Source organism: Asparagus officinalis, chromosome 5 (genome assembly GCF_001876935.1).
Source record: "Asparagus officinalis chromosome 5, Aspof.V1, whole genome shotgun sequence".
Lineage (NCBI taxonomy): Eukaryota > Viridiplantae > Streptophyta > Magnoliopsida > Asparagales > Asparagaceae > Asparagus > Asparagus officinalis.
Window position 1 is genome coordinate 71,071,727 of NC_033798.1, and position 24,148 is coordinate 71,095,874.

Genomic DNA, 24,148 nt, shown 5'->3' on the forward strand with positions numbered 1-24,148 from the left:
GAGACGAGCCTCAGTCGGCTTGGATAGAGATGAGGGTAGAGGAGAGGAATGATTGAACCTACCTAAGGGGAGGGAAAAGAGGGGAAGGGAATGTGATGTAGCTGATTGTGTTTGGATAGACAACTAAGAAATCAAAAGGGAGGGAGAGTGATGAAACTAATTTGTGTTTGTTTAGAGTAAAAAATAGGGAGAGGAGGGAGAAATTGGCTTAAAATCTACTCATTCCCTCCCAATCCGTCGACTATAGAAGGGTTAAGAAAGTGAACAAATTTACTTCTTTTAACCCTCTCAATCTATCTATATAATATACTAAAGTAATACCCTAAAATGCCACGTGTCAAAATTCTAGAGCATTTAACACGTGTTATAAAATTTTAGAGCAACTGTACTACATACTAAAGTAAGACCTTAAATTGTCACTTGGCTACTTGTGGTTATTTTGGCTATTTATTCTCTTATGTTTCGTTATATTTTTGTTTTTTCAACAAATTCCTTGGCTTCTTCTCTACACATAACATTTCTCTGTACATAACCTCTCCACTAATCTAATCCAATTAACTTCCATGTAATAATAAATACTAATAAATAATTTAATAACTAATCTTGGAGAGAAACGCTTCTTAATTTCTTTCTATCCCAACAACAATCCAACTACATGTTCTTATGAATTAATAATTACCATATAACTGTTAGTCTAAGTGTAGACCCAAAGCTAAAGTCGAAGCTGGAATCAAGAAGATGAAGCAAAACGAATAAAACAGGAAAACTGTAGTGTGGTCGACCGCGATGCTCTCGGCGGTCGACTGCGAACATGCATGCAGCTGATAAAAGTCTCTGGACTTTTCACGGTCGACCGCGATGGGTTCTACGGTCGACCGGAGATACCCTGTAGGCGTTTTGAGTTTTTGTCGTTTATTCGGTTGATCGCGACTGGTTCGACGGTCGACCGCGAGTCGAGCTGGTAGTTTCCTAATCCGTTTTGAATTCTGTTTGGGCTGAGATTCATATATATATCTATATGTTTTCTAGGGCTAATGAGAACGTGTAAAACATGAAAAACCATCAGAAAGAGAGAAAAGAGAGAGAGAATCTCAGAGAGATTATCCTCTTGTTTGAGTGCTTGTATTCCTTCTTCAATTAATCAAAGAGATTGTGTGGTATGGCTCCCGATGACGTAGACACGTTGCCGAACCTCATTAAATTCATTTGTTCTTCTTTGTTCTTATTTCTACAAGATTTCATCTTTGATTTGTGGTGAATTTCTTTCTTGCTCAACTTTCTTACAAGGTCCGGAAGGATAAGGATTCGATTTGATTATTTTGAATCCCCAACAGCTGGTATCAGAATTTTGTTCAGCAATTTGTGAGAAAGCCATGGCAGAAGAAATCAAATCTAAGATCGAGAAGTTTGATGGTTCAGATTTTGCCTACTAAAAGTCGTAGATGGAAGACTATCTGTACCAGAAGGACTTGTATCGCTCGTTGATGGGCAAGGATAATGGACAGAAGAAAGATGAGTCAGATGATGATTGAGAGACACTAGATAGGAAGGCTCTACAACAAATCCGGTTGTCACTCACCAAGACAGTAGACCACAATATCTTGAAGGAGAAGATGACGATAGGGCTTATGGAAGCGCTCGTGAAGATGTACGAGCAACCGTCTGTAACAAACAAGGTGCATCTGGTAAAAACTCTTTTCAACCTCAAGATGGCAGAAGGACGGTCATTCACGATGCACCTCAGCGAGTTCAACATGATTGTTGATCAGCTTATCTCCGTAGACATCACGTTCGATGACGAAGTGCAGACCCTTTTATAACTATCACAGTTGCTGGATAGTTGGGCAAATTGTGTGACGGCAATCAACAATTCGGCGGGGAAGGAAAAGTTGAAGCTGAGTAAGCTAGTCAGTATGATTCTATCCGAGGAGGTTAGAAGAAAAGCGTTCGAATTAGAAGGTTCAGGTTCAGCCCTAAACTTTGAGCAGAGAGACAGAAGCTAGAAGAAAGGGAACCAGAATAAAAATCAGTCGAAGTCCGTGAAGAAGATGTCGAACTCGAATGTTAGGCCTATCAAAGGAAAGTGTTGAAACTGCGGCCAGGAGGGCCATATGTCTTCAGTCTGTAAGAGTCCAAAGAAGGATGCGGGTGAGCAGGAGGCTCATATTGTGCATGATGCTTTGATCCTTGCTATGGACAGTGATTCAGATTCTTAGGTCATCTACTCAGGAGCCTCTTTTCACGCTACTGCTAATAAGAAGCTTATTCAGAATTATGTAGCAAGGGACTTTGAAAAATTATATTTGGGGGACAATGAGCCTTGTAATATTGTTGGAAAGGGCAATGTGTAGATTCAGATGAAGAGCTCTAAGTGGAACTTGAAGAATGTGAGGCACGTACCGAAGCTGAAGAGGAATCTTATTTCGGTGGGACAGCTTGGAGAAGAAGGCTATGTTTCGACATTCACAGGGGATTCATGGAGAATCTCTATCGGTACTGTGGTAGTTGCCCAAGGAAACAAATTAGGGTCTCTCTACCTCACCTCATATGCGAGTGTGACACTTGTAATTACAGCTGGTAAGAAGAGTATAGATCTGTGGCACAACAGGCTAGGGCACATAAGCGAGAAGGGGATAAAAATCTTACATTCACAAGGAAAGCTAATGGGATCGACTCCATGGAAGTCAGGGTTTGTGAAGACTCTATCTTTGGAAAGTAGAAGAGGGTTAGTTTCCAGAAGGGTGGAAGGCCACCTAATACTCAGAAGCTATTGTTGATTCATACAGATGTATGGGGTTCTGTCAGTGTATTTTCTTTTAGCAGTTCGAGATACTATGTTACCTTTATCGATGATCACTCGAGGAAGGTGTGGATTTACTTCATGAAGCACAAGTCAGAGGTGTTCGGTGATTTTAAGAAGTGGAAGGCCATGGTGAAGAATGAGACAGATCTGAAGGTGAAGTGTCTGAGATCAGACAACAATGGAGAATATGAGCTGGAGGAGTTCAAGAGGTTCTGTGCTACGAATGGTATTCGCTTAGAAAGAACTACTCCAGGGACGCCGTAACAGAACGGCATTACGAAGAGAATGAACAGGACCTTGATGGAGAGTGCTAGGAGCATGCGATTACATGCAGGTCTGTCTAAGATATTTTGAATGGATGCGATGCATACGGCGGCTTACCTTATTAATCATAGCTATCAGTTTCATTAGATTTTGGGATTCCAGAGGAGATTTGGAGTATAAAGAAGATAAATCTCTCACACTTACGGGTATTTGGTTGCGTGGCTTATGTTCATATTAGTGACCATGTCAGGGGCAAACTAGAGGCGAAGTCACAGAAGTGCATATTCATTGGATACAACATTAATGAGTTCGGCTATCGTCTTTGGGATGAGAAGAATAGGAAGATCATCAGGAGCCGAGACGTCATATTCAATGAGGAGATGATGTAAAAGGATAAGGAAAATATCAAGGATAGCCAAAGAAGTGGGAGCAACACTTCGGATGCAGGTGGATCCGAGTACATGGATTTAGAGGAACTTCCAGATAGGGGTGATGATGTTTGTTCTGACTGAAGAACGAAGGAGGCTCCAGGTGCAGAAGCAACTACCCAGGGCGTGGAGCTTAGGAGGTTATTCAGGGTATCCAAACCGAATTCTAGATATCTTTCATCTCTTGATTACTTATTATTAATAGATAGCGGTGAACTGGAGTGCTATAAGGAGGCTATGCAAGTGAGTGAATCTTAGCAGTGGGAGCATGCGATGCATGAGGAGATGGATTCTCTACTCACTAATGAGACATTGGAATTAGCCCAGATACCTACATAGAAAAAGGCCTTGCATAACATATGAGTCTACTGGGTCAAGCAAGAAAGTGATGGAAGCAAGATGTTTAAGGTCAGATTAGTTGTAAAGGGGTTCCAATAGTGGGAAGGAGTGGACTACATGAAGATATTTTTCCTTGTTGCAAAGCTCATAACCATCAGGGTGGTGTTGAGCTTGGTGGCTACAGAAGACCTCTTCCTTGATCAATTAGATATGAAGACTGTCTTTTTTCATGGTGATTTGGATGAAAAAATCTACACAAAATAACTTGTTGGCTTCATTGAAGGAAGAAAGGAAGAAATGATGTGCAAGCTCAAGAAGAGCTTATATGGTTTGAAACAGGCTCCAAAACAGTGGTACAAGAAGTTTGATAACTTCATGCAAAACAATGGTTACAGAAGATGTAATTCGAATAATTGCTACTATTTCAAGAGTTTGAAGAAGCATCTAGAAAAGGAGTTTACAATGAAGGATTTGGGTGCAGCAAAGCAGATTCTAGGGATGCGAATCAGTAGGGATGACCTAAAGGGACGTTGAGGTTGAGCCAAGCTGAATATACCGAGAAGGTACTTCAGAGGTTCAATATACAAAATGCTAAGGTTGTTAGCACACACTTTGGAAGTCAGTTCAAGTTATCCGAGGAGCAATCACCTAATATAGATGCAGAGAGAGCATATAAGTAGGGTGCCATATTCTTGGGCCATTAGGAGTCTCATGTACGCGATGATTTACACGAGGCCGAACATTACCCATGCAGTGGGAGTTATGAGCAGGTTTGCAAGCAATCCAGGGAAGTAGCATTGGGAGGCCGTGAAGTGGATATTACGATACTTGAGAGGGACAACGAACAAGCCACTATGTTTTAAGAGGAAGGAGCTGGTACTGCAGGGATACGTGGATACAGACTTTGTTGGTGATCATGATATGAGGTGAAGCACCACGGGGTATGTTTATACCTTAGCATCGACAACAGTGAGCTGGGTCTCACGTCTACAGAAGATTATGACTTTATGTATAACTGAGGCTGAGTATGTCGTGGTGACTGAAGCAAGCAAGTAGATGATCTGGTTGAACGGGTGCTTGGAAGAGTTGGATCTGAAGCAAGAGAGAAGAGTTCTTTATTGATAGCCAGAGCACTATACATCTTGCTAAGAATCCAGTTTATCATACCAGAATGAAGAATATCGACGTACGATACCACTTCATACGCTCGCTGATTAAAGATGGAAAGTTACACTTAATGAAGATTTTGGGGGAGTCAAAATCCGGCAGACATGTTAACAAAGGCAGTTACCATTGAGAAACTGGAGTTGTGCACAACTTCAGTTGGCCTTCACGAGTAGAAGATGAAGGCGGAGCCACACTAGGAGAATCAGCGAGATCGCCAGGATGTTCATGATTGAAGAAAGGATTTTTCGGGGAGGAGAAGATACTTACGAAGAAGGGAAGAGTTCGGGTGAACTCGCTGATGACGCTTTGGTCTCCAAGTGAGAGATTGTTAATCTAAGTGTAAACCCAAAGCTAAAGCCGAAGCTGAAATTAAGAAGATGAAGCAAAACAAATAAAACAGGAAAACTGCAGTGCGGTCGACCACGGTGCTCTCGGCGGTCAACTGCGAACGTGCATGCAACTGATAAAAGTCTCTGGACTTTTCGCGATCGACCGCGATAGGTTCTGTGGTCGATCAGAGATACCCTGTAGGCGTTTTGAGTTTTTTATGTTTATCCGGTTGACCGCGACTGGTTCGGCGGTCGACCGCGAGTCGAGCTGGCAGTTTCCTAATCTGTTTTGAATTCTGTTTGGGTTGGGATTCATATATATCTATATGATTTCTAGGGCTAATGAGAACGTGAAAAACATGAAAAACCATCAGAAAGAGAGAAAAGAGAGAGAGAGAGAATCTCAGAGAGATTAATCCCTTGTTTGAGTGATTGTATTCCTTCTTCAATTAATCAAAGAGATTGTGTGGTGTAGCTCCCGATGACGTAGACACGTTGCCGAACCTCATTAAATTCGTGTGTTCTCCCTTGTTCTTATTTTTGCAAGTATTTCTTTGATTTGTGGTGAATTTCTTTCTTGCTTAACTTTCTAACAAGGTTCGGAAGGGCAAGGATTCGATTTGATTGTTTCGAATCCTTAACAATACTTCAATTGGAATCGTTTCAATTCTTTGTCTTAACTTACTTCTGTCAACTCTCTATATATTTCTTCTCTACATATTATGATTTTTTACATTTATCCGAATGGCATGATCTCTTTCTCAATGACAACATACAACATTCATCATGATTGAAACTGAGTGATTTATGTGAAATTATCTTCTTTCCTTCATCATCTTCTAATTTTTGGCTAAAATATTTCTTTATATTTTTAGGTAGTGTGGTCGTTGACAAAGGCTTCAAAACCAGTGTACATAGATCATTTTATCAATACTTTTGATTTCTAACAATTCATACCTTTTGTTTTAATTTTTTACATGGTATGGAAGTGCATGAGATCAATTAGGCATGAGTATCTTTTTCATTAAATATTTATTTTAATTTTTCTAAACATGTCTTATTGAATATTTTTTCTATATTTTCATTGTATTCATCGTCCATTTAAAACTTCTTTATGTTTTCTCCCCACTTTTCTATGCATTCTATCTTTAATCAATTTTTTAAAAACCCAAGTTTCAGTTGTAGAGATTGATCGGGCTTTTCTTATGCTTCCAACTTCACTTTTCTTGTAGGGTTTATGGCTACACTCCATTCTATGAAAGTATTTTATCCATTTTATATGCGTATGTTTTTGTTATGAGTACATAAACATATCCCTTTTGTTGCTTCTTTGTTTATAATATTTCCCCTCTATTGCTTCTTTATTTGTAATGTTCTCTTTGTTGCTTATTTGTTTGTAATTCTCATTGAGCAATTGCTCTTCTAAAAAATTAAAAGAAAAGAAGCTGAGAAAAATGGATATTTTCATAGAAATGCATTACTTTTTCCTCGTTTAGTTAATCGTCTGATATAAGTAACATAATATTTTGCAGATGTTGGATAGTTTAAAAAAAAGGTAAATATCTCATATTAATTCTTGTATTGTTTTTAAACTTTTTTATTTACTTTATTATTGTATTGAATATTTCTCTGTGTAATTCATTAATTTCTCACATTTTGCTTTACATGTTGAACAAATAAAGTTTATCCAATTATTAAAATAGAGAGATATAGAAGAGAAAGTTGATAACTTTAATTTCCAATATTTTAAATTTTGTAAGACAGAGTACATAAGTTGGAGTTCCACCAATTTACGTAGTTCTATGTAAGACTTGGGTATAGATAAAATGAACAGAAAGCTTGCTAGGGAAAAGGACAATGATCAAAGGCGAAAAGTATTTGAGATTGTCATTTGAGAGAAGTCACAATATGTTTGAGAACACGAAACATGAGTAGATATAGTTATATAATCTCTAGAAGAATAATAGTAGAGCAAATTAAACCCAATACCAATTTTTTGAATAACTCCTTGCAAATGACAACATGCTCCCCTCCTTTTCAAATACGTACTCAGACACGGATTTCTCCATCACCTAATTAATTCCCCACATCCCAAAACAACTTCGGAAGTTTTCATTCAAACCTCAAAGTTGAATTAGGTTCACTCTCTCATAAAACCTCAAAGGCTGAAGTTTAGAAACTAATATGAATGGTAATGGATTCTGTGAGAAAGCGTTCTGAATCAAGTATTTTATTAGAGAAAACCAACATAAACTGTAAAATCAACATAAAAGTGTGAATAGTGCAGGTTTAAACACTAATTCAACTAGAAGCCTGAACCCTCTTAAAACTATCATTACAACAGGTGGTGGAAGCCAAGATGACAAAGCAAGAACCAAATAAAATCACCGAAAAGAATTAACAATCGCAAACAAGAAGTTTACATGATTCGGAACAAGTCTTACATCCACGAATAAAAGTAGATAAATCTTCACCAATCAGTCAGATAAGAGTATATATTACACAGATGAGATCACCAAGTGATATATGGATATATGTATCCCTCTCTTCCATAACGTATTTTCTCATTCCCTAACTAGATGGTGAAACCCCAAATTTATAGAGTTTCCCATACAAAAGTGTCTCCACAACTTTTATCCAAATCCTTTATATCCAAACAGAGGATCCTAAATCTGAAGACACATTACTGTATTTGACTGAACTTAGTTGAGGTCCGTCAGGAAAAAGACAGAAGGTCGATTTCTCAGCTTGAACCTCAGGGAGATTACCGAGCACTGTAGAGTATGGCCGTGTTCTTGGTTAAACACGTTGCTAAAGGGTCCTACAATCTGCAACTTCATATCTGCGAGGGCGTTCTATTTCTCTAATTCTTTTTCTTCATAAGGCTACATATAAACCATATATAGGATTGGACTTGCTTTATAGACTTTAATTTCAAATATTCTTAATTGTTTAAAACTCTTTCCATAACATTTAACGATAGAATATTCTTTTCATAACAATTAAAGATAGAATATTCTTTTCATACCAATTAAGGATAGAAATAGAATATTGTTGCATGTAAACCTCTTCTAAAAATATTATAGACCGATTAGGCCTTATATTGAGAACCAATTATTAATCAAATTAATAATTTTAATTTAACAATCAAATCGATATCTGACCAACTGTTCATAAAAAGCTCTTCCATAATGTGGGATTAAATATTCGTGAATAATATTATCTTACATTTAGTCTCCTATAGTATTGAATTATTTAGGCAACTTTATATATCCTAAAAATGTGATATACAAGTGATATATGCAATGATATAGATTTAAACAAAGAGCAATATAAACATGAGACAATGGCGATATGAAAGGTGATAAACAATGAGCACAAATAATATGCCAAGATAAACGCAAATAAAAGAAATTGATCACGGAGTTCGGTCGACCCACAATCTACGTCTCCGCTCCTCACCCTCGAGGAGAATCTCCACTATCTCAAAAAATACACAATCGGTTTTCAACGCTCATCGATAACGTTTACAATCTCACACAATTACAATTACACAATAGACTCCTCTAAGTGTTGGCCTAGCCCGTGTCACCTTTCTCAAGTGCCCGGAATTACTAACTCTCCCTAGGATTTACAACCAACGCCACTCCTCTTGGGATTGACCCCATCTCTCACCAACCACTCCACTATGTGTCATTGTGTATTATAATGTGTTCTCTTAACAAATAAGCACAAGTACAAAGGATTTGTTCTCTATCAAGAATGAGAACAAAATTAAGCTCACACTCAATGTATTACTCACCACAACCCAATACATACTTAATGTGAAATGCTAAAGCTCAAGGGGTGTGTGTGTAAACACTGAGAATATTAAAAGTTAAACTCAACTTAATCTAGCAAATATATATATATATATATATATATGATAATCAAAATGAGAATAAGCTAGATTAAAGAGTTAGAAAAACTTCTCTAAAATGACACAAAGAGATATAGATGAGAATTGAGGTTGAACTCATCAAAACCGAAATTGAAAGCTTTTTCTCTTAGTGAAAACTTCTTCACATAAAAAAACTAAACTTTTGATCTTTTAAACTTAAAAATAAACTACCCTAAACACTTGTAAAAACCTTCTAAAAACCTTAAAAAGAACCAAGGAAAGAGGGGTATATATAGCCCAAAATCACACCTGCCAAAAAACTAGCTGTCGGCTGATAAACTCCCGTCAGTCGACTGATGACGTCATCGGTCGACCGATAAGGTGACCGTTGGCAGATTTTGGCACTTTCTGAAAGTTTTCGTAGCTGGCTTTCTAAAATCAATTAAAAATAGCAAATCAACTCTAAAAATAGTGATATTTAGAGGAAAGTTTCTACACACGTAGATAAACATGTTAGAGAAATATCACTTACCATTGGTGATAAATTAGTATTTTAAAATAGATATTCCAGATTCTGAAAGCTACTAAAATACTTAATTTTGTAAAATCAATTTAACATAGTAAATCAACTCCAAAAATTATAAAAGTTTGGAAAATATTTATAAACATTTAATAGAACATTTTAGAAAAAGAATTTCTCAAATTGCATTTCCCATTTGTGATCACTTATTTATTTTGTAAGCTGTTCAATAATACGAAATCGTCAAACACTTGGTTTTTGATGAAATTCTTCGAAACAAGCTTTGAAACAGTTTTCAATAGATTAATAGGCTTGAGAAAAGATATAAAATAGTGTAAACAAGTCTTTAATCCGCAAACACATTATTTTCCAGATAAAGATGATAACTATGAAATGAATATATATGTACAAGAATATCTATTAGTGTCATATTTATACGGTTAAACACATTAATTTTCAAAATAAAAAATGATAAATATGAAACTAGTATGCATGTATATAAATATAACTAATTATTTCATATTTATTTAAACTTGAAAGCTATAAAACAAAAACGTGTATGTGTGTAATATTTGAGCTTTAAAGTATAACACACACGGTATAAGACCTAAACTAGAAACAGTCTACCCAAGTTAGAAATCTTCGTTTGAGCTCGTCTTGGTTGCGGATGAAGCTTGATCTTGTATTTGACTTGAATTCATCATCGTTTCATTTCAAATTTCCTCCAACCTCCAAGATGTCATTATTAAGCTCAATCCAACCAACCTCCAACTAATGATATTTATGTAGATTACCTAACAAAACAAATTCAAACACTCGACATACGATGTTAGGAGTTATTTGTTAATCATCAAAACTAGATTAGATAGTAGGCTTATAAATATGAGACCTAACAATCTCCTATTTTTTGATGATGACAAACAATCTACACAAATGATATATAAAACATGCATGATATCAAATGAATATATAATTCGCATGTATGAGAAAACGAAATACTCACAATTCACTTATTTCTCCATCTTTGTCAACTTCAAAATGGAGAAAACAATAAGAATGAAGAAAGCGAAAGCTCCCCCTACAAATAAGCATAGGTGAGTATAAAACAAATATAGGGTAAAAGCTCCCCCTATCAAAATGCTATGGAACATATGTTAATTGAAATCATACATAAGAACTATATCTCCATGCTATGTGAACAAATCACATATAAAACACAAATCACACTAAGGGTGAATCAAAAAGCATACCAAATGATAGCGCATAATTGCAAACAAAATAAAAAATCATGAAAGTCCAATAAGGCAAATCATGAGAATTTATGAATTCACGAAAACCAAAAGAATGTCAAATCAAAGGTCCAATGAAAATATATATCCAAGTTTTTGTTCAAACATTTAATATTTAAGCACACATCAAAAGATAAGTAAATCATGAATCAAATGAATGGAAATCATAAAAATCAGGAAAAATCAAAAAAATCACATAAACATTCAAACATGAATCATGATTAAGAATTTTAAAAAGCATAATAATATCAAAACAAATTTGCAAACTTTGTTTTAAACTTTTCTTGGTTTTTATTAGCAAATAAAACCTAAGGGCTATTTATAGATTCATAAAACAACAGCCCAAAAACCAAGAAAAACAAAAACTAGATAAAAATCAGCAAAAATAGAAAGTAACCATTATAGTAACCGTCGGTCGACTGATGTAGGAATCAGTCGACTGATGAGCTACTCGTTGGCTACTGCTCAAAGCTCGTTAGTCGACTGTTGCACCATCAGTCGACTGATGAGCTACTTCGGTCGACTGATGGTGCATCAATCAACTAAGCAGAAACAAATAATAATTCTAGACGACTTCTTCAATCGACTGATGACCTTTGTCAGTCGATTAAAAACATGCACATGGACTTGTTTGAACAGTGAACTTAATTTTCAAAGTGCTTTTAAAAATAGCAAATAAATTTTAAAAATTATAAAATTTGGGGAAATAATTATTCTGATGAAAATGAACATGTTAGAAAAAAACTTTTTCAAATATCATTTCCCACTTGTGAAAATTTATCATTTTGCAAAATCTCAAAAATACAAGTTCGTTTAAAGCACTTGATTTTGACAAAATAATTTTAACCAAAATTTGGAATCCTTTTTAATGGATTAGTAGACGTTGGAAACGATATAAATAGTATTGTTTAGTCTATAATCTAAAAACACAAAATATAAAACAATACATGTACAAAACAAAAATTATCTTTTTGAAGCATAAAAGCAAATAAGGAAAGAAAAAAAAATTGTTCTTTGAAATCAAACATGTTTTGGTACCCAAACACTCTTGGTATCAAAGAGTTTAGGGACATGATCCCTATCAATGAAATCCAAAGCCCTTGGGTTATGACTCTATTTGGGTGCATGTAGTGCATGTGTCCGGTCATAGCAGTAATTACTCAAATGACCCATCATATTGCAATAGGTACAATGGAATGGATACACTTGTTTATGTTGACCATACAGATGTACACGAGAAACATTTGCAAACAAGGGTTGTCTTTTTAAATCATTTTGCAGATGTGAAATATTTTTAAACAAAGTTGGTCTTTTTGAAATATTTTACGATTTAGAAACTTTTAGCAAATCAAAATAATGTTTTGTTAAATGACCAACTCTTACACAAAAATCACACTTATACACATTAACATGCTTATGATGATATTGTGTGCATGTGTATGTGTATATGTATATAATGAAGAAACTTGATGGGATGCACAATGAGTAATAATATTAGCATTAGTGGTTTGTTATGCATCATAGAAAAATTTAGCAATATGGCCTTTATGACCGTAAATGGAACACTTGTAAATTTTTTCATACATGTATGCATAGTGAGTGTTTGATTTTGAATTGTTTGTACTAGACTTAGCACACATATTCACAAGCTTCCTATGATTATCAATACATTTTGTTAGGGTTGAATCTAAAGAAGAAATAAGATTATTTATATGATTCAACTATTCATTTTGCATATTTGTTTTGATAATAGAAGTAGAACAAACATGATTATTTTTGAATGAATGAAATTTATTTTTAATAGTTTCTACTTCTAATATGACATCATTTTTATCTTGAGATAAACTAGAAATATTCATTTTTAATTTTTCATTGCTTTCTTTAAGATTTACATTTCATTAGCAATGATATCAAATTTAGATGCTAGTGTCTCATGATCGGATTTTAAAATAACATGCTTGCTTTTTTAATCTACAAAATTATGATGTAATTTGTTATATGCTTTCATTAATTTCTCATATGCACATGCGAGTTTAACTATAGATAGTTCATTTTCAAAATCAGACTCGCATACCTCTCTAGAGCTATCACCTAGTGGCCGTGTGCATGATGAAGCTCCACTCTCACTTGAAGCAAAATCCGTCGGAATCTGTTGGATCTCCTCCAAGTTACTATGATGTGCTTCTATATATTTCCATAGAGTGTAAGCACTATCAAAATGAGCAAGTTTGTTAGAAATGCATGTATCAAATTAAAGTATTAAGAAAAAATTCTAACACTAACTTGTTCATAATAAACATCTTTTTATCATAATTGCTCCACTTGAATTTCTCTAAAGTGGATACAACATAGGCATAATCAATGACTTCACACAAATTGATATTTTTAGATCTAACAAATAATTTAAATCTAAAACACCATTGAGCATAAGAGAAAATATTAAATTGAGGAGCAACAATAATGTCATAGCCTAAACTAGGTGTACCATGCATGTCCATAATTATGAATGCAAGGAACAATAAATCACAAAACTAGATTAGTAAGAAATAAAAGCTTGGATCTTTGACTATAGGTGATTAAATCACAAATCAAGAGCACCAAGCTCTGATTCCAAATAAAAGTACTCTAGAGGGGGTGAATAGGATATTTGCTAATCTAATCCGATATCGATACCAAAATAAAGCTTATTAGCTAATATATCCTAACAATGTGATATACAAGTGATATATGCAAGGATATAGAAATTAAACAAATGGCGATATAAATATGAGATAATGACGATATGAAAGGTGATAAACAATGAGCACAAATAATACGCCAAGGTAAACAAAAACACAAGAAATTGATCACGGAGTTCGGTCGACCCACGACCTACGTTTCCGCTCCTCACTCTCGAGGAGAATCTCCACTATCTCAAAAACTACACAATCAGTTTTCAACATTTACCGATAGCGTTTACAATCTCACACAATTTCAATCACACAATACACTTCTCTAAGTGTTGGCCTAGCCCGTGTCACCTTCCTTAAGTACCCGGAATTACTACATCTCCTTAGGATTTACAACGGATGCCACTCCTATTGGAATTGATCCCGTCTCTCACCAACCACTCTTCTAAGTGTCACTATGTATTACAATATGTTCTCTTAACAAATTAGCACAAGTACAAAGGATTTGTTCTCTAACAAAAATGAGAACAAAATTAAGCTCACACTCAATGTATCACTCACCACAACCCAATATATACTTAATGTGAAACGCTAAAGCTCAAGGGGTGTGTGTGTAAACAATGAGAATATCAAAAATAAAACTCAACTTAATCTAGCAAATATATATATGATAATCAAAATGAGAATAAACTAGATTAAAGAATTAGAAAAACTTTTCTAAAATAACACAAAGAGATGTAGATGAGAATTGAGGTTGAACTCCTCAAAACCAAAATTGAAAGCTGCTTCTCTTTGTAAAAAATTCTTCACATAAACAAATCAAATTTTTTATCTTTTAAACTTGAAAATAAACTGCCCAAAACACTTGTAAGAACCTTCTAAAAACCTTAAAAGGAACCAAGGCAAGAGGGGTATATAAAAACCTTAAAAGGAACCAAGGCAAGAGGGGTATATATAGCCCAAAAATCACATCTGCCAAAAAACTAGCCGTTGGCTGAAAAATGCCCGTCAGTCGACTGATGACATCATCGGTCGACTGATAAGGCGATTGTTGGCAGATTTTGGTAGTTTCTAAAATTTTGTGTAGCTGACTTTCTAAAATCAATTAAAAATAGCAAACAAACTCCAAAAATCGTGATATTTTGAGGAAAGTTTCTACACATATAGATAAACATGTTTGATAAAGAATTTATGAAATATCACTTACCATTTGTAATAAATTACTGTTTTAAAATAGATATTCAAGATTCTAAAAGCTGCTGAAACACTTGATTTTGTAAAATCAATTTAACATAGTAAATCAACTCCAAAAATTATAAAATTATGGAAAATATTTATAAACATGTAATAGAACATTTTAGAAAAAGAATTTATCAAATTTCATTTTCTATTTATGAAAACTCATTTATTTTGTAAACTGTTCAATAATACAAAATCGCCAAACACTTGGGTTTTGATAAAATTCTTCCAAACAAGCTTTGAAATACTTTTCAATAGATTTATAGGCTTGAGGAAAGATATAAAATAGTGTAAAAAAGTCTTTAATCCATAAACACATTATTTTCTAGATAAATATGATAAATATGAAATGAATATATATGTATATAAGTATATTTATTAATTTCATATTTATACGGTTAAACACATTATTTTCCAAAATAATAAATAATAAATATGAAACTAGTATGTATGTATATAAATATAACTATTTGTTTCATATTTACTTAACATAAAGTATAACACACACGGTATAAGACCTAAACTAGAAACAATATATCCAAGTTAGAAATCTTCGTTTGAGCTTGTCTTGGTTGCGGATGAAGCTTGATCTTGCACTTGACTTAAATTCAGAGTCATAGTATGCTGTAATGGCTAAAAGGATCCTAATGTACTTTAACATTACAACCGGAGAAAAGGTTTCCTCATAATTAATACCCTCTTTTTGAGTGTAACATTTTATCACTAAGCAAGCTTTATATGTCTATACACAACAATCAACTCCACATTTTCTTTTAAGTATCTATTTATCCTATGGGTTTTACCCTAATTGGTGGATCAACCAAGGTCCATATCTTGTTATATAGAGTCCATTTCAGCTTTTATGGCATCAACCCACTTACTAGAATCTATGTCAGACATAGCTTCTTTGTAAGTTCTAGGTTCTTCATCATCCTTGTTATTTTCCATCAAATATGTTTCATCGAGATGCCTATACAGTACAAGTGGATGAATAACCCTACTTGATCTCATTATTGTAATTAATGCATTAACAACAAATTTAGTTAATGAATCTCTATTCACTTTATCACTTGACACTCTTATTAAATCAATAGAATCTCTAGTGGTATTTGGAGTCTCTTTCACTAGATCAGATAACTCTCCCACAAAAGAAGACGATTCTTCTTATAGAGTTATAGATCCTTGACCAACAATTTAATCTTCTAGAAAGAACACATTTTTACTAACAGTTATTATCTAATCACTAAGATTACAGATATAATACTAAGTACTTTCTTTAGGGTAGCCTACAAATAGGCCTGTATTTGTTCTAGACTCTAAACTGTCCATTCTTTATTTTCTTACATGAACAGGACAATCCAAACCTTTTAAGTGTCTAACATTCAGTTTTCTTCCTTTCCAAATCTCATATGGAGTAGAAGAAACTAACTTGGTATGAATTTTAGTTAACAAATAGTTTACAGTCTCTAATGCGTAACCCCATAAGAAAGTAGGAACATGAGAATGACTAAACATAGATCTAATCGTATCCAATAGAGTTCGGTTCCATTTTTCGGACGCACCATTATATTAAGGTGTATCGGGAGATGTCAAGTTACTATCAATTCTATTTTCTTTCATAAATATATTAAACTCTTCAGACAAGTACTCACCACCTCGATCGAATAGAATTGCCTTTATACTTCTACCAAGTTCCTTTTCAACTTTAGCTTTCTTTGAACTTTTCAAAACATTCTGATTTATCATGAATTAATAAATATAGCCATATTGAGATGCATCATCTCTAAATATTACAAAATATGAATATCCACCTCTTGCTTTAACATTTAAAGGAAAGCATATATCAGAATATATAATTTCAAGGGTACCTTCAGCTCTAGTACGTTTTCCAAAAAAATGTAATTTAGTCATCTTACCTTTTAGGTAATGTTTACAAATTGGAAAGTTTTCTACTTTTAGAAAATCTAAAGGACCATCCTTTACTAACCTGTTGATCTGATTATTAATACCAAAAATAAGTTGGATAATTTGATCAAACTTATATTTAAGAGATTTATCAACTTCAATAACATTTGCATAAGAATTAAAGGTAGATGATATATACTATATGTCATTTTCAACTTCACAATGAGCAATAATAAAATTTTAAACTTTATAGTAGATTTACCACAAAATAAAATGGAATATCCACTTTTACGAAGTTTAGAAACAAAAAGTAAATTTCTCCTAAATAATGGCATATAAAGACAATATTTTAGTTTAATTACATGCTCTTTATTCAAATGCAAAAAATAAGCTCCTAAGGATAATGCTGAAACTAAGGCTCCAGTTCCTCCTATTAAGGCGATCTCTCCATCTTCAAGCTTTCGCCTTTCCTTGTATCCCTACAAGGAATTACCAATTAATATGTAAAGATGAGTCAGAATCCACACACCATATATAAAAAGAAAAACTCACTATGTTAGTCTCTACTAAGTAATGAGATGGTATACCTTTAGAAGATTTATCCTTTTTAAGTGATGCAGGGTAACTATTACAATTCCTTTGCTAATTCCCCTTCTTTTTACAAAAGAAGCATTCATCACTAATTTGATCCCTCTTTTCATTCTTGAAAACTTGTTTTCCTTTTGCTGGCTTTATCTTTTAAGAAAACTTTCTTTTCTTATAGCTAGACGGTCTAGTAATTTCTGTAACCATCATTATGGCTTTATCTTGCTTCACAATATTCTCAACTCTCTCCAACATATTGCTTAGTTATGACAAAGTGAGATTTGGTTCTTGAATACTAAAATTCACTTTGAACTGATTAAAGGATGGAGGAATTGAAGCAACAATTGCATCAACTTTTGATTCATTATCGAATTCGGCTCCCAAGTACTCCAATTCATTGATGCACACTATCATCTTATGAACGTGGGCCTAAATTGGTGTGCTTTCAACCATCTTGGTGTTCATCAAACCGCTTATAGCGTTTTGACGTGCAGTACGATTACGCTCTTCGTACAAAGCCTTAAGGCTTTCCAAGGTCTCCTTACAAGTCTTCTTTCTAGTAGTAAGGACAATAAACAAATTTTTTTTCTAATCCACTTAATTTAGGCTAGTTAGTTTATAATCATCAAGTAACTTAACAATATGACTAAACTTAGCCATCCTACACAAGCATAATATTATAACATAAGTATCTCAAATCTATATTTTATTGTTGCATAGTCATTACCATAGATATTTTAAGTAATGAAATTCACATTAATATGCTTCTCTCATATAAAAGGAAAGCCAAGCCTAATTACAAACCTCCAGATTGTCAAGATAGAATATAACAAACAAGGTAGAATCAATCTATTTAATCATTAACAACTAATGAATTTTCTTTAAATTTGGTCTTTAATGTAAAGGAACTCCACTATATAGGGAGCCCTCTAAGACATTAATTAAGTGTCTACCCATCGATTCAATTATTTTATGTAAAACAAGTTGCACCTGCTATAGTAGCCAAGTGGCCCCATTAATCATAAAATATTTAGCATCTTCATGCGAGATACAACTAAATAATAAAATTTGGCCAATCATATCATGTTCGGCATCAGATAAGCTAAAATATTATTATCCAAGTTATAGCTCTACGATGAAAGACCTTTAGATTTTTATTTATTAAATATTAATCTACACTTCTACACAACTTTTGTTATTTATCATAACTGAGAGAACATAATAGAAAATAACAACAAGTTAATTTCTAATAAATTCTAAACTATTTTATTTAATAAAAGAAATTCAAAACAATTCTGACCTATAAGTAATTTTCTATGTATTACTTTAATCTCATGAAAAATTAAATTAAAAAATTTAAAACAATGCAATCATATCACATGTATAATTTAGATAGGTATTTCTTAAATATAATGATAATTTAGATAGGTATTTCTTAAATATAATGATACACTATCAAGTCAGCAAAAGTTAAATAATCTTTTCAACAAAAAAAAATACATGCATATGGGCTTCAAAATAAAATATGCAATTATTAGAGGTTAATAGAAGGTAATTGTTACCTTCAGATGGGTTCCAGAACCTTTTCAAGTTCAATCATGCCCATTTTACAAAATTACAAAAAAAAAAAAAGAAAAAGAAAAGAAACACGAGTCGGGTCCAGAAAAGGTTCAGGTCAAACCCATTTGAACAATTCAAATATGAATTGGGTTTCATGTTTAAAATATTCGTAGGTTAACACCTGTTTATTAAAACCAATTCAAAATGGGTTTTAGTTACTAAAACCCGTTAAGCAAAAGTACACCCCATCTTCTTCATCTTTCTAGAGATCTAGGATCTAGTGTTTGGATTAGGGCTTTGGGCGCCCACTACCACCCGGCAGGTTTGTGGCCACCTTTTGCCGGCAGGCAGCGAGTGTAATATTTTTTAATATAAAAACCCTAATTTGATCACATCTAATGAAATTAAATAACCAAGATACATGATCTAATTAAAGAACCCTAATAATGATCATATCAATAACCCCAATTGATCTCAATCAAAAATAAATTTATTTACAGTTTAACAAATTAAACTGGTGAATAGTATCACGATAGTGAATAGGAACTAAACCCTAATTTTTACCTTAAGAAAAATTTTAATTTAAACGAATCAAATAATCTAAAAATTAAGATCAAATCAAGATAATTTAATTTAATTAAAATATCATAGATTAGATTCCCGCTTTGATACCCTCTAATGGAAACATGACATACAAACCAGTAAAATTTGCAAATCATGTAGATCAATGAAAATTAATTAAAGTTCGGAAGAATACCTAAAACGCTTTCTAAATTTATTCTATAATCTGTCCAAGATCAATACAAAATACCTTCTTCAAGAGAAAAATTCTCCAGCTAAAATCCACCCGTCATCGAAGAAGCCACCCATCACTGAAGAGGAGCAATACTGAGATATAGGTTCTCAATTTTTTATTTTTTATTACTTTTTCTTCATAAGGCTACATATAAACCATATATATAATATTGGACTTGCTTTATAGATTTTAATTTCAAAATAATTCTTAATTGTTTAAAACTCTTTCCATAACATTTACAGATAGAACATTCTTTTCATAATAATTAATGATAGAATATTCTTTTCGTAACAATTAAGAATAGAAATAGAATTGTGTTGCATGTAAGCCTTTACTAATAACATTAGTGAGACCAATTGGGCCCCATAATGAGAACCAATTATTAATCAAATTAATAATTTTAATTTAACAATTAAATTCCTATCCGATCAATTATTCATAAAAGTTTTTCCATAATATATAATTAAATATTCATAGATAATACTATCTTATATTTAGTACCCTCTAGTATCGATTTATTTTAGCCAACTTTATTGAGCAGGACAAAACACCTATTTGCTCATGCCTAAAATTACAATCCCTAGGAACATAAATAAAAATTATTTTAAAATATTAAAATATTTTATTTTTTAAGAAAATAAAATTTAAAAATAATTTTCAAAACCACCCGTCGATGGGAATTTAATACTTCAATGAGATATTCATAATAAATTAGATCATATCCCCAAGCAAGTGACCATCACAGTGCATGATCTAATTAAACGATTTCTAAGGATAATATAATAAGTATATATAAAAGATATCCAAACAATATGTGTAACAATAAAGCTTAATTAGTATTCAAGAATACTACATAAAAAATATATTGGATGTGCAAGGGCATATAACACTACTCTAGCACAGATCACATCTACTTAACAATTGGCTATATATGTGCTAAGTATAAACAGTTATCCTCAATGTGTTAGGATTCATGTTTATGAGCCCACTTCTCTAATCTTGTTTTGATGATTAATAAATTATTTCTAATCATGTTTCTAGCATTTGTGTTTTTATCTAACATGCATTCAGGTCATATTTGAGTATAATGATGATATTCTTGGAGATGGAATGAGATTGAGGTGAAGCTGTCATAATTCAAGTCACGGTTCAACATCGCTTCATCTGCCACCAAGATCAAGCTCAAACGCAGATCATTAACTTGGGTAAAATAGCTTAGGTTTATACTTTGTGAACTGTACTTATAAGCTCAATTCACACATGTACACGTTTTTGAGAAAATATTAAGTTTTTGGATTATTAACTTAACGACAATGTTTCATACCTCTTATTAAGTTCATTAATCCACTCAAATAGTTTTCCAAACTTGCATATGGTCACAATGTCAAAATCAAGCAAATACAAACTTGTATTTTTAACAACTTTGCAAAATGATGAGTTTTCACAAATGGGAAATAAAAATTCAAAAAATTTCTTCTGTAACATATTTGTTTTCATGTTTATAAATATTTCCCAGAATTTTACTATTTTTAGAATTTATTTATTATTTTTAATTATATTTTAAAAGTCAGATTTTTGAAAACCTGAGTATCTGTTTTACCAGTCATCGGTCGACCGAACAAGTAATATCAGTCGACCGACCAGAAACTTTTCAGCCTGAGCTTATGCGTTCATCAGTCGACTAATACACATGTATCAGTCAACCGAAAGGCACCCATCGGTCGATCGACACAAGTCTATCTATCGACTGGTATTGTATCCGTTGCAATAACGGCTAGTTTTTCCTATTTTTGTCTTTTATGGGTTTTGCCTCGTTTTTTGTGCTTTTCTCTGGTTTGGGCTGATATGTTGAGAGACTATATATAGTCCTCAACACTTAGTTTCATTTATAGAAGTTTAGATCAAGTTTTACAAGTTTTTAAGAGTTTCAAAGATAAATAAAAAGTATTTCATTTGTGTTTTACAAGAGAAGAATTGCTATAAAGTATTTGGTGATCTCTACCTCAAATTTCTACCTCTTTTGTTTATCGGAGAAGTTTTCTAAACTAATTTTTTTAGAAAAATATTACTATCGTTTTTATATATTTTTACTAGAGTAATTTGAGTTTAAATCTCATTATACTTATTGTTTCACACACACCCATATTGAGCTTAAATATTTTTTACACACAGTATACTTGGGTTGAGAGTGAATAGTTGAGTGAGCTTACATTTTCGTTCTCATTCGTATTAGAGAAAAAAATATTGTATTTGAGCTTATTATTGAGAAAACACATTGTAATACACAAGGACACTTATAGAATTGGTTGTGAGATGAAGGACCCTAGAGGGGGGTGATTAGGGTCAAGAGGCTCTAATATGCAATTAAAAACAGTACAAACAAACCACAGTAACAGAAGTGCAATAATAAAGAAAGAGATAAAGTTAGGAATCGTTATCCTTGACGCGCGATGTGTTAACGAGGTTCGGCCCGCTGACCTACGTCCCCGCTCCCCACTCTCGAGGAGAAATCCACTAACACATCCGGTTTGGAAGCCGGAACTTCGTCTACACAATGATCCCACAAGATCTCTCTCTCACTACACAGTTGATCTCACAGATCACACTCCTTCACAGTCGATCTACACAAGATCTCACTCACAGCAGCAGAAGATAAATGCAAGACACTCTCTTTACACAAGCCCCTATAGCAAAGAGAAGAGTACTGAAGCTGGGAAGTGAAACACACACAAGAACTCAGAAGAACAAGTTTGATTTGAAAATTTTCTCAGGAAGAAACAGAGCTCTCTGGTTCTCTTTCAAACGTTAGGCTTAGAGAAGAAGAAGCAGGCTTGGGGGTTTTTATAAAAGAGTTTAAATCAATAAAAACAAAAACCCAATCTTCCTATTTAGGAAGATAATCTACTTTGCAGGTTGTGACCTCAGACTGTGCCAATCACTAATAAGTGAAAGCACAGGAGTCGAGGCGAAAAACGACCGTTTTAAAAAATCGCGGCTGCCCAAATCGGTTGACCGAAGAAATAATCGGTCGACCGAAAATACCGTCGGTCGACCGACCGAAAAATTCGGTCGACCGCGGGCAGCTAAAGAAATTTGGAAAAACAAGCAGAGCCTCGTCGGTCGACCGGCACGGTCGACCGATTAGAAGATTGAAAATTCGGTCGACCGTATCGGTCGACCGACGACAATCTGGAAAGATACTAAGGGATGGCCATAGGATCGGTCGACCGATTTCTGATATTTTCCAGAAAACAGATTTTTGACCAACTTGAAATATTTGCAAAATATTCATTTGACCTCTGAAAATTCTGAAACTTTGTAAAATGTTTTTAATACTAAAAACAAACTGTTTGGAAAAAGAATTTTGCAGATAGGTACTCATACTTGTGAAAAATAGTGTTTTGTGAAAAAACGCTTAAAAGACACAAGTCTAAAAACGTGTGTGTGATTCCCAATAGCTTCAAGTAAACTCAGTAACTCTTTGCCTACATTCTAGCACTAGAGAGAAGAACAAAAGAAAGCTAATATCCTCATATTGAAAGCAATACTTGAGCTTTGATATAGCTTGAATCGGATGAAGCTTTTATATGCCTTTGTTGTTCTTGAAATAACGTTGCTTCATCTTTTTGGCCTCCTCCTCCTTTAGATGTCTTCGTTTTAGCGTATATTCCATCCATCCTTCGTTAATGGCACTAACGAGCTTGACAAATGATTTTACTACATTTACACTCAATAAGCCATTAGTACCGATAATGGTGGTTGTAAGAACATCATCAAAACATAAGGACTAACAACATCAAGTTTGTTTCTAAAAACCCATTTTGTACCAATAACACTAGCATTGTTAGGTCTAGGAACTAACTTCCAAACTTCATTTCTTTGAAAATTGTTTAATTCTTCATGCATAGCCAAAACCCAAAACTCATCATTTAAAGCATCATTAACCTTTTTAGGTTCTAGTTGAGATAGAAATGCAACATTACCACATTCACTCAAGGCTTTTGAGCGAGTTATAACTCCTTTTGAAGGGCTCCCAATGATTTGTTCCTTTGGATGGTTTGATGTGAATTTCCAAGCTTTAGGTGGTTCAACTTGTTCTTGAGCATTGGTGCTATCTACATCCTTTTGAACTTCTATAGAGGGAGTGTCATTGATTTGCAACAAGTCCAATCCTCCCTCAATATCATCATCATCATCTTTCCTAGGCAACACAACTTGAGAGCCAACATTAGTCTCATCAAAAGTAACGTTTATAGACTCTTCAACAACGAGGCTTCGTTTATTGAAGACCCTATAAGCCTTACTTCGAGGTGCATAACCCAAGAAAATACCAACATCAATTTTGGAATCAAATTTATCATGGTGATCTTTTGTA